This window comes from Microcebus murinus, chromosome 7, assembly GCF_040939455.1.
Source record: "Microcebus murinus isolate Inina chromosome 7, M.murinus_Inina_mat1.0, whole genome shotgun sequence".
Taxonomy (NCBI): domain Eukaryota; kingdom Metazoa; phylum Chordata; class Mammalia; order Primates; family Cheirogaleidae; genus Microcebus; species Microcebus murinus.
Window position 1 is genome coordinate 208,066 of NC_134110.1, and position 12,250 is coordinate 220,315.

Genomic DNA, 12,250 nt, shown 5'->3' on the forward strand with positions numbered 1-12,250 from the left:
ATGTAAGCAAAGTGTTAAATTTTTTGGTGGTGGTGAAAAGAAAAGACAGACAGAGAGAAAGAGTGGGGGCCAAACAAACCACGTGGCTTTATTATACACTCGTGGACGAGGTTCTGGGGCCCCAAGAGAGGGGGGCCCAGAAGTCGCCGCTGTTTGAAGGGGCTGAGGCCTTTTATACCCTTTGGGCCTCGCTAGGTAGGGACTTTTGGCGGGAAGAGCTGGGGATTTTAGGAGGGGCTGGAGGTATCTGTGGAATCCAGGAGCCTAAAAGGTTCTTATCCAGGTGGACGTCTGGATGTGGTTGCTCTCAATGGGGCCTGGCAGTTTTGTCCTTGGGGGGTCTGGTCTCATGAGCCTTTTCTTTTTTTTTTTTTTTTTTTTTGAGACAGAGTCTCGCTTTGTTGCCCAGGCTAGAGTGAGTGCTGTGGCGTCAGCCTCGCTCACAGCAACCTCAAACTCCTGGGCTCAAGCAATCCTCCTGCCTCAGCCTCCCGAGTAGCTGGGCATGCGCCACCATACCTGGCTAATTTTGTCTCTCTCTCTATATATTAGTTGACCAATTAATTTCTTTCTAAATTTATAGTAGAGACAGGGTCTCACTCTTGCTCAGGCTGGTTTCGAACTCCTGAGCTCAAATGATCCGCCTGCCTTGGCCTCCCACGGTGCTAGGATGACAGGCGTGAACCACCGTGCCCAGTTTTGAGCCTTTTCTTTTTTGATCTAGGGAAGGGAGGGGGCCCCGCCACCAGCCTTACACAAAGAACCAGGCTCAGAGAGGCACAGGCCTGGCTGGCACCGCAGAGCAGATGGGGCAGAGCTGGGGGTGGAACCGGGACTCGCCCGGCTACCCTGGGTCTCACATCCCCAAAGGGCATCTTGCACGTTTGAACTTTAGACATCCGACCTTTTCCCCCGACAGGGTTGTGTATTCTATCCTTAAACACGCTGCCGAGAGGCCAAAACGCAGACGTTTATCTTGCCACTTAAATATTTAGAATATCTCTAAACTCTTATAATCCTGTTTTGGCATTTTTCCCCCTTCTTTTTAAAATAACAGCTTATGGAGACATAATTTATACACCACAAAATTCGCCCTTTTCAACTGTGCAATTCAGGGGTTTTTAGCGTGTGTGTGTGTGTGTGTGTGTGTGCAGTCGCCACCACTGTCTAATTTTAGAACCTCTTCCTCGTTTTTCCTCCCGGCCCCTGGCAACCATCGATCCACCTTCCACCCCTGTGGATCTGGTTCTTCTAGATGTTTCTTACGAACGGAGTCACATGGCGTGTGGCCTTCTACGACTGGCTGTGTCTCACTGAGTGTGGTGTTTTCTTTCTTTCTTTTTTTCTTTTAACTGGCTAATTTTAGAAAGCCCTTTTTTTTGTAGAGACAGGGTCTCCTTATGTTGCCCAGGCTGGTCTTGAACTCCTAGCCTCAAGCGATCCTCCCACCTCAGCTCTCCCAAAGTGCTGTGATTACAGGCGTGGGCCACCACCATGCCTGGCTTATTTTTAATTATTGTAGGTACATAATGTCATAGTTGTGTATATTTGTGGAGTACATGTGATGCTTTGATACAGGCATACAATGCTATAGACATACATCTCCAGCCTGTATCAAAATCAGGAATCTGTGATTACTCAAAAAATCGGTAATGGCTCAAAATCAGAGTAATTGGGGTTTCCATTACCTCAAGCGTTTATCATTTCTGTATCAGGAATATTCCAAATCCACTCTTTAATTTAATTTAATTAATTAATTTATTTATTTTGAGACAGAGTCTCACTCTGTTGCCCAGGCTAGAGTGAGTGCCGTGGCGTCAGCCTAGCTCACAGCAACCTCAGACTCCTGGGCTCAAGCAATCCTCCTGCCTCAGCCTCCCGAGTAGCTGGGACTACAGGCATGCGCCACCATGCCCGGCTAGCTTTTTCTATATATTTTTAGTTTGTCAATTAATTTCTTTCTATTTTTAGTAGAAACGGGGTCTTTTTTTTTTTTTTTTTTTTTTGAGACAGAGTCTCACTCTGTTGCCCAGGCTAGAGTGAGTGCCGTGGTGTCAGCCTCGCTCACAGCAACCTCAGACTCCTGGGCTCAAGGAATCCTCCTGCCTCAGCCTCCTGAGTAGCTGGGACTACAGGCATGCGCCACCATGCCCGGCTAATTTTTTCTATATATATATATATTAGTTGGCCAATTAATTTCTTTCTATTTTTATAGTAAAGATGGGGTCTCGCTCTTGCTCAGGCTGGTTTCGAACTCCTGAGCTCAAATGATCCGCCCACCTCGGCCTCCCAGAGTGCTAGGATGACAGGCGTGAGCCACCGCGCCCGGCCCATGTTAAGTGCTTTTGAGTGGCCCAGTCTGGGTTTGAGCCCATGTGGTGTCTCTGGGTGCCTCCACTCTGCACTAGCAGCGGCAGAGGGACCGTGTGGAGTTAGAAGTGAGCACAGTCAACCATGGGTGCTTAAGGGACAGCACAGTCACCATCCTGGTAAGCAGGGAGGCCTTCCTGGAGGAGGTGCCTCCTGCTCAGGGTCTTCCAGGATGGAGCTGAGAAAAAAGAGTGGAGGACAAGGATTCCAAATTCAGGGACAGCATGGCATCCCGGAGGCCTGGACGCACATGAGTGGCTTTGCCCTGTCCAGTGGCTCAGTGTGGCTGGAACATCTGGGTGTGTGTGGGGCAACCATGAGGCTGGAGAGGGAGGCTGGAGAGGGAGGCTGAAGCCAGACCTGGCGGCCTTGTTAAGGAGCCTGGACTTTGGTCTTCACCCTGAGGCAGTTGATAACCTTTGGGAATTGTACAGGAGAGATCGGAGAGATGGTGCTGGCTGGGAGGTCTCCCCAGACCACTGAGGAGTCCGGTCTGGCTGCCGCTGGCTTACGGGGAGGCCGGAGGGCGTGGGAGGACGAGGGACTGCGTGAGTCTCCTCTCGGCTGTCTCCATGGCGACGCTAGACGATGGTACAGTTCCTTCAGTTGAAATTTCCTTGCTGAGGTTCCAGGTGTTTTTGTTTCAGGCCGGCCCAGACCTGGGCCTCATCCCCTTCTCTCTGAAGTGTGGAGGCGAACTGAAAAGCAGAGAGGGGTGGGGAGGGACACGCTGGGACGGGGTGGGGACACGCAGGGGCACCCAGTGGTGCCACCGGCCTGCGCTGGCTCGGCCACCCGGCCTCCCTCTGCCGTCCCCAGGCCCCTGCAGGCCCAGCGCCTGGAGGAAATAAAGTTGTGCCTCGTGGGAAGAAGAGCTCTCCTGCTGGACCTCACTCACCGGGACTCTGAAGAGGGGCCGGCCCTTTGCCCCGGGGTTCTGGGCGTCCAGAGCTACAGGACGGGGAGGCCCTTGAGGGGTTCCCTGCAGCCCTCCCTCCCCCCAGCCCTCCCTCTGCCTCTCTCTCCCCACCGCTTTTTGCACGCGAAGAAACAGAGGCCTGCATTATGGAAGTACGTGCCTCGCGTAAAGGTTAAAATTCCAGAGGAACTCTCTCAAACAATTAAAAATAGAGTTACCATATGATTCAGCAATTCCTCCTCTGAGTATGTACCCAAAGGAACTGAAAGCATGGGCTCCAGTGGATATCTGCTCACCAGCATTCATATTCACGATAGCCAAAAGGCAGGGGCAACACAAACGTCCACCGACAGACGAGCGGACAAACAAAACGTGGTTTGGTGTACACCACACCTGCAACGGAATGTTATCATTCAGGGTAATGAATTATTCAGCCAGTTCATTCCTTAAAAAGGAATACAGGCTGGGTGCGGTGGCTCACCCCTGTAATCCTAGCACTCTGGGAGGCCAAGGCGGGCGGATGGTTTGAGTTCAGGAGTTCGAAACCAACCTGAGCAAGAGCGAGACCCCGTCTCTACTATAAATACAAAGAAATTAATTGGCCAACTAATATACATAGAAAAAATTAGCCGGGCATGGTGGCGCATGCCTGTAGTCCCAGCTACTCAGGAGGCTGAGGCAGCAGGATTGTTTGAGCCCAGGAGTTTGAGGTTGCTGTGAGCTAGGCTGACGCCACGGCACTCACTCTAGCCGGGGCAACAGAGTGAGACTCTGTCTCAAAAAAAAAAAAAAAAAGGAGTACAACTCTGATAAATGCTACGACATGGACAAACCTCAGAGACAGGCATGGTGAAAGAAGCCAGATACAAAAAGTCGGGTATTGTATGATTCCAGTCATACGAGTATCTAGAACAGTCAAATCCGTAGGGACGGAAAGTGGAATGGTGGTTGCAGGGGCTGGGAGGAGGGGAGGGTGGGGGTTATGGTTCAATGACGTGAAGTTCCTGTTGGGGATAATGAAACAGTTCTGGTGATGGCCGCATAATAACGTGAATGTACTTAATGCCACCGAATTGGGAACTTAAAAATGCTACTTTCCTGGGGAGCATAGAAAAAAAGAAAGATATGGTTAAGATGGTTAGTTTTGTGCTGCGTATATTTTACCACAATAACAAAAAATTCAAGGGAACAAGGGTCCAGATATCTTACATTAAGAACATTACTTTCTGGCCGGGCGCTGTGGCTCACGCCTGTAATCCTAGCTCTTGGGAGGCCGAGGCGGGCGGATTGCTCAAGGTCAGGAGTTCAAAACCAGCCTGAGCAAGAGCGAGACCCCGTCTCTACTATAAACAGAAAGAAATTAATTGGCCAACTGATATATATATAAAAAAAAAAAAAAAAAGAACATTACTTTCTGAACAATGAGATCTGTATAGCTCTGCCTCTTTTTAGTCTTGGTTTTATTTATTTATTTATATTTATTTATTTATTTTTTTGAGACAGTCTCTCGCTTCGTTGCCCAGGCTAGAGTGAGTGCCGTGGCATCAGCCTCGCTCACAGCAACCTCAGACTCCTGGGCTCAAGTGATCCTCCTGCCTCAGCCTCCCTAGTAGCTGGGACTATAGGCATGCACCACCATGCCTGGCTGATTTTTTCTATATATATTAGTTGGCCAATTAATTTCTTTCTATTTATAGTAGAGACGGAGTCTTGCTCAGGCTGGTTTCAAACTCCTGACCTCAAGCAATCCGCCTGCCTTGGCCTCCCAGAGTGCTAGGATTACAGGCGTGAGCCACCGCGCCCGGCCCCTTGGTTTTTTTTATTTATTTTTTTATTTATTTATTATTTTTTTTAGCACTCAGTACCTAGAACATAACAGGGTCTTGGTTTGTTTTAAATGGCTTGGTGTTCAGGACACTATGAACTGTGTAAGTGATCAGCTTCTCTGTTTTGCCCTGACCGCTCGAAAACTTCAGATCAAATTTGCAGTCCAAGGCCTGGAGTGGTGGCTCAGGCCGCTAGTCCCAGCACTCCAGGAGGCCGAGGCAGGAGGATCTCCTGAGCTTAGGAGTTTGAGGCCAGCATCAGCAAGAGTGAGACCCCGTCTCTATACTAAAAATAGAAATATTAGCCGGTCGTGGCAGGAGGCTGAGTCAGGAGGATCACTCACTTGAGTCCAGGAGTTTGAGGCTGCTCTGAGGTAGGCTGACACCTGGACAACAGAGTGAGACTTTGTTTCAAAAAAAAAATCTTCATAGTCCATTTATACCTAAGAAGTATCCAGGGCTTCTAGGTCTCATTTCTGTAACCCCCATTGTTGGCCACATGTTAAAGCTTGACCTTTGCTTTACTTTCTTTTTTTCTTCCCCTTATGTACTTTTAAAAAATAGCCTTTTAAGGCCCAGCACGGTGGCTCATCTGCAATGCCAGGGCTTTGGGAGGCAGGGGCAGGAGACTAGCCTCAGCCTGGAAGTTCGAGGTTACAGTGCTCAGTGATGGGGTGGTGGCTCACGCCTGTAATCCTAGCACTTTGGGAGGCAGAGGAGGGCGGATTGCTCAAGGTCAGGAGTTCAAAACCAGCCTGAGTAAGAGCGAGACCCCGTCTCTACTATAAATAGAAAGAAATTAATTGGCCAACTAATATATATAGAAAAAATTAGCCAGTCGTGGTGGTGCATGCCTGTAGTCCCAGCTACTTGGGAGGCTGAGGCAGGAGGATCGCTTGAGCCCAGGAGCGTGAGGTTGCTGTGAGCTAGGCTGACGCCATGGCACTCACTCTAGCCTGGGCAACAGAGTGAAACTGTGTCTCAAAAAGAAAAAGAAAAGAAAAAAAGAAGGTTACAGTGCTCAGGAGTCCGAGGTGACAGTGAGCTATGATTGTGCCACTGTACTCAAGTCTGGGTGACAGAGTGAGGCCCTGTCTCCAGAAAATTACAGGAGTGTACGTGCGCATTTTAGAAAGTTAGAAAATAAGGACAAGCAGAAATTTAAAAAGTCAAAACTTCAGACTCTCACCACCCAATCATTAATACCCTACTTAGTACATGGCCTTCTTTTCATTAGAATGCAAGATTACACTTATTCTGCCACCTGCTTTTTTTTATTTTTATTTTTATTTTTATTTTTTGAGACAGAGTCTCACTTTGTTGCCCAGGCTAGAGTGAGTGCCGTGGCGTCAGCCTAGCTCACAGCAACCTCAAACTCCTGGGCTCGAGTGATTCTTCTGCCTCAGCCTCCCGGGTAGCTGGGACTGCAGGCATGCGCCACCATGCCCGGCTAATTTTTTATATATATATATCAGTTGGCCAATTAATTTCTTTCTATTTATAGTAGAGACGGGGTCTCGCTCTTGCTCAGGCTGGTTTTGAACTCCTGACCTTGAGCAATCCGCCCGCCTCGGCCTCCCAAGAGTTAGGATTACAGGCGTGAGCCACAGCGCCCGGCCTCCACCTGCTTTTTGCAGTGAAATATCTCCACTTTTCCACTACAGTAAAATTTCATCTCATCCAATATTCAAATGATATTCATATTTCTCCAGTTGGCCCCCAAAGCTCTTTATAACTAACTTGCCCAGAATAGTATCCAATCCAGGATCAGCTATTTTCATTTGATTGTTAAGGCCCTTGTGTCTCTTTTATTTTTTTGAGACAAGGTCTCACTCTGTTGCCCAGGTCGGAATTTGGTGGTGCAATCACGGCTCACTACAACCCCGAACTCCTAGGGCTCAAGCCATCCTCCTGCCTCAGCCTCCCTAGGAGCTAGGACCACAGGCACCTGCCACCACGCTTGGCTTTCTGTACTTTGTGCAGAGACAGGGCTCTGGCTATGTTGCCCAGTCTGGTCTTGAACTCCTGGCCTCAAGGGATCCTCCTGCTTTGGCCTCCCAAAGTGCTGGGATTACAGGCCTGAGATCCTGTGCCCTGGCCCCTTGTGTCTCTTATAATCTAGCAGGTCATTTAAAAAAAATGCAATACTTGTTGAAAGCACTAGACCAGTTGGCCCGCAGAATTTTCCACCTTCTGGCTTTGCATTCTTGCTTCCTTGCGCTGCCCTTGGTCCTGTTCCTCTTTCCCCTTTGTTTCCTGCAAACTAGAATTAATGTCTAAAATATCTAAACACTGAGGGATCCAAGTAAAACATCTTTTGGCTGGAATAAATCGCTGCCATGGGTTTTGTATGGCATCCCAGGGAAGACGCACCATCTGGTCCGGGGTTAGTGAACCACTAGTGAACCTGAGATTAATTCCTGGGTCATGGTCGTGACCCCTGACCCCTCCCTACTCAGAGTGTCCCCTGTAACCTAGCAACCTGTGTGCTTCCTGTGACCGTGTGCACAGCAATTTTCCACCCACTATTTTCGCAGTGGTTTAGCCACAGTCGATCATTCTTGTTTAGAAAGGTTTGCCAAAGTTGCTTTTGCTAATCCCACCTGCTTTTTTCCCTCCTCCACTGGGACTGTTTGGCTGCTGTGAAGTAGTTTCACTGGAGAAGCAGAATAAATATTTGATTTTTTCTCGTTGGTGGGGAGACTTGGAACGGCGGTCCCGGCCCACGGAGGCGCTGTCGCCTGCAGGACAGATGTCCCCACTTTTTGCTTTCCTGCCTGAGCAGACTGCAGGGCGTTTTCCATTGCTTGCGAGACTGCAGTTAGCGTTTTTGGCCTTTTGTGTGAGCGACCTGCGTTTTCCGCCCCAGAGAGAAATCCCGCCACGCGCAGAGCCTCGGCCAGGGAGGCCGCCCTGCAGCGGGGCCAGTGCGCGCGTGTCCCGACTCCCCTGTCCCCGAGTGTCCAGACGCCGCGTGTCCCCGGTCCCCGCGTGTCCCCACCCCCCAGTACCCACATGTCCCCAACCCCCAGTGCCGGCGTGTCCCAACTCCCCTGTCCCCGAGTGTCCAGACCCTGCGTGTCCCCAGTCCCCGCGTGTCCCCACCCCCCAGTACCCACATGTCCCCACCCCCAGTGCCCGCGTGTCCCAACTCCCCTGTCCCCACGTGTCCAGACCCCGCGTGTCCCCAGTCCCCGTGTGTCCCCACCCCCAGTGCCTGCGTGTCCCCACCCCCCAGTGCCCGCATGTCCCGACTGTCCGCGTGTCCCGACCCCCCCGCGTGTCCCCACCCCGAGTGCCCGCGTGTCCCAACTCCCCTGTCCCCACGTGTCCCGACCCCCCGCGTGTCCCCACCCCCCAGTGCCCGCGTGTCCCGACTGCCCGCGTGTCCCCACCCCCCACTGCCTGCGTGTCCTCATCCCGCGTGTCCCCACCCCCCACTGCCTGCGTATCCTCACCCCATGTGTCCCCACTCCCCGGTGCCCGCGTGTCCCAACCGCCCGTGTGTCCACACCCCCCAGTGCCCGCGTGTCTCGACCCCCCGCGTGTCCCCACCCCCAGTGCCCGCGTGTCCCCTGCGTGTCCCCACCACCCGTCCCCGCGTGTCCCCACCCCCAGTGCCCGCGTGTCCCCCGCGTGTCCCCACCACCCGTCCCTGCGTGTCCCCACCCCCAGTGCCCGCGTGTCCCCGCGTGTCCCCACCCCCAGTGCCCGCGTGTCCCCCGCGTGTCCCCACCCCAGTGCCCGCGTGTCCCCACCCCCAGTGCCCGCGTGTCCCCACCACCCGTCCCCGCGTGTCCCCACCCCCAGTGCCCGCGTGTCCCCGCGTGTCCCCACCCCTAGTGCCCGCGTGTCCCCCGCGTGTCCCCACCCCCAGTGCCCGCGTGTCCCCTGCGTGTCCCCACCACCCGTCCCCGCGTGTCCCCACCACCCGTCCCCGCGTGTCCCCACCACCCGTCCCCGCGTGTCCCCACCACCCGTCCCCGCGTGTCCCCACCCCCAGTGCCCGCGTGTCCCCCGCGTGTCCCCACCACCCGTCCCCGCGTGTCCCCACCCCCAGTGCCCGCGTGTCCCCGCGTGTCCCCACCCCCAGTGCCCGCGTGTCCCCCGCGTGTCCCCACCCCAGTGCCCGCGTGTCCCCACCCCCAGTGCCCGCGTGTCCCCACCACCCGTCCCCGCGTGTCCCCACCCCCAGTGCCCGCGTGTCCCCGCGTGTCCCCACCCCTAGTGCCCGCGTGTCCCCCGCGTGTCCCCACCCCCAGTGCCCGCGTGTCCCCTGCGTGTCCCCACCACCCGTCCCCGCGTGTCCCCACCCCCAGTGCCCGCGTGTCCCCACCCCCAGTGCCCGCGTGTCCCCGCGTGTCCCCACCCCCAGTGCCCGCGTGTCCCCCGCGTGTCCCCACCCCAGTGCCCGCGTGTCCCCACCCCAGTGCCCGCGTGTCCCCGCGTGTCCCCACCCCAGTGCCCGCGTGTCCCCACCCCAGTGCCCGCGTGTCCCCACCCCAGTGCCCGCGTGTCCCCACCCCAGTGCCCGCGTGTCCCCACCCCCAGTGCCCGCGTGTCCCCCGCGTGTCCCCACCCCAGTGCCCGCGTGTCCCCCGCGTGTCCCCCGCGCCGCCGGGACCGTTCGTTCGCGCGGCGCCGGGACACCGCGACTGTGCGCGCGGAATCAGAAACGAAACACCATTTTGAAAGTCTCGAAAAACTTCACCGGAAGAGATCACAGAAGGGTCTTTTCGAGCAAGACGTCACCCTCGGAGCAGGTAAAAACAATCTCGTTCCTTTGAAAAGACCTAGAAAAGCAGCAGCGCCCGGCGGCCCGGCTAGCTCAGTCGGTAGAGCATGGGACTCTTAATCCCAGGGTCGTGGGTTCGAGCCCCACGTTGGGCGGCTTCGGTTTTGCTTGTTTTTCGCATTTGCGAACATTTGGCGGATTTTCTTCCTCAGCAACCATGGTAACGCCACCGGTTTCAGTTCTTGTCAACGATAATAACCGGCTTCAATTCGGACTTCCTTGCCCTCAAACAATCCAATGCCTACAAAAACTACCAAGATTGAGCTAGTTTTAAAAAGGGCACAATAAATCTAGAAGATTCCATCTTAAAGATTCTCAGTGGAGACTGCCTGGTGTAGAGAAATATTTGCTGCCAGTGGTGGTTTGAAGGGCAGCTGAAGGCCAGAGGTTGGGGGACAAGAACACATGACAGTTAATGACACTGCAGAGTTCATAAATATTGCTGCAATATTGCAATGTTTATTTTTTGCTTAATTGCATATAATATCGAAGGTTACCTTGCAGAGCAGCTCTGCTATGTTTTAAACCCCTGTCAATTGTTTTAGGGATGATAGCTATTGTGATTTTTTTTTATCCTTTTTATTTTTATTTTTTGAAGTCAGCAGTTCAAACCAAAAATTTTCCCCTCGGTCATTTTGATCTCTCAAAACACATCTCAAAACAAAACAAAAAAAAATTCTCTTTTTCCTCAGGTTTTCCTTAAAAAGCTCACTTTCTTTGGGCAAAATTTTAGGTTGACAGCTGCAAGTTCTTCCTTTGTCTTAAATATTTCCAGTCATTCCCAGCGATTGTCTAGCCTTCTCCACAATTGCCGTTTGTTGTTATCTAATTTTCTATTCAAAAATACAATTTCAGACCTTGGAAGAAAAACACGGAAATTTTCGGCATCAGGAATGAAGATCACCGAACACCCCTGTCATCACAGAGGAGCACCTACTCTCCAGGTGATGGCAGGTGGGTGTGATTTTTTTCCAGATAAGCACTCCAGGTGAAAGGAAAAGCCAACCGGTAAACTGAGGACAGGTCAATGGAAATATCAGACATCCTGAACCGTGTTCCTCCCAAACTCACACGTTAAAGCCCTTCCCCCAGGACTCCGGAATGTGATCTGATTTGGAAACAGCACTGTTGCAAAGTAGCTGGGTGAGGTAAGGTCATCCTGGAATAGGGTGGGCTCCTAATCCATTAGTGCTGGTGTCTTTATTTAAAAAAGAGGAAATCTGGACAAGGAACACACACCCAGACTCAAACATGTGGACACGGGGGAGAATGCCAGATGAAGATGAAGGCAAAAATTGGGGCGATCCTTTTACAAGATAAGGAGCACCAAAGATTGCCAGCAAACGGCCAGAAGCTAGAGGACAGGTGTGGGACAGGTGTGGGACAGATTCTTCTCACTGTCCTCAGAAGGAGCCAACCCTATCAGCATCTTTTTTTTTTTAATTTTTATTTCAGCATATTATGGGGGTACAAATGTTAAGGCTACATATATTGCCCATGCCCCCCCCCCCAGCATCTTTATCTGGGATTTCTAGCTTCTAAATCTGTGAAACAATATGTTTAATGTTGTTTAAGCCACTCAGTGTGTGTTGCGTTGCTATGGCAGCCCCAGGACACCAATACATCAGCATTCTTGTTGGGAGATGATTTTGATTTCAGATTTATTTTGTTATACCTCATATTAAGTAACTCTCATCCTCTTCATTGTTAAAAAGACCTTATGAAAGGCAATGGTTTGTTTTGATTTGGTCCTAAATTCAGCTCACACATGAGGAAGTTAGGATCGCGGAGCCTTCAGAAGTAATATTTTAAAAAGCTAATCTTAAAAAACATTTTCTTGGCCGGGCGCGGTGGCTCACGCCTGTAATCCCAGCCCTCTGGGAGGCCGAGGCCGGTGGATTGCTCAAGGTCAGGAGTTCGAAACCAGCCTGAGTAAGAGCAAGACCCTGTCTCTACTAAAAATAGAAAGAAATTTATTGGCCACCTAACATATATATAGAAAAAATTAGCCGGGCATGGTGGCACATGCCTGTGATCCCAGCTACTCGGGAGGCTGAGGCAGGAGGATTGCTTGAGCCCAGGAGTTTGAGGTTGCTGAGAGCTAGGCTGACACCATGGCACTCACTCTAGCCTGGGCAACAAAGCAAGACTCTGTCTCAAAAAAAAAAAAAAAAATATATATATATATATATATATTAGGGTTTGATATAGTAATGTACATACTCAATTATTAATGTATAAATAACAAGATCTATCAGCAGGTCTGATAACTTCAGTAATTTCAAAGTTGTGGTGAACATAAATGATATTTCTGAGATACTTGCAATAACTGCAGTGTGA

The 12,250-nt window shown here is 51.7% G+C and overlaps 1 non-coding gene across 1 annotated transcript; it reads left to right on the top strand.

Moving 5' to 3' along the window:
- The first annotated feature begins 9,932 nt into the window (after positions 1 to 9,932).
- On the top strand, positions 9,933 to 10,005 carry TRNAK-CUU (transfer RNA lysine (anticodon CUU)). The gene has a single exon. It is a non-coding gene; the product is annotated as a tRNA-Lys (tRNA).
- Positions 10,006 to 12,250: the final 2,245 nt, after the last annotated feature.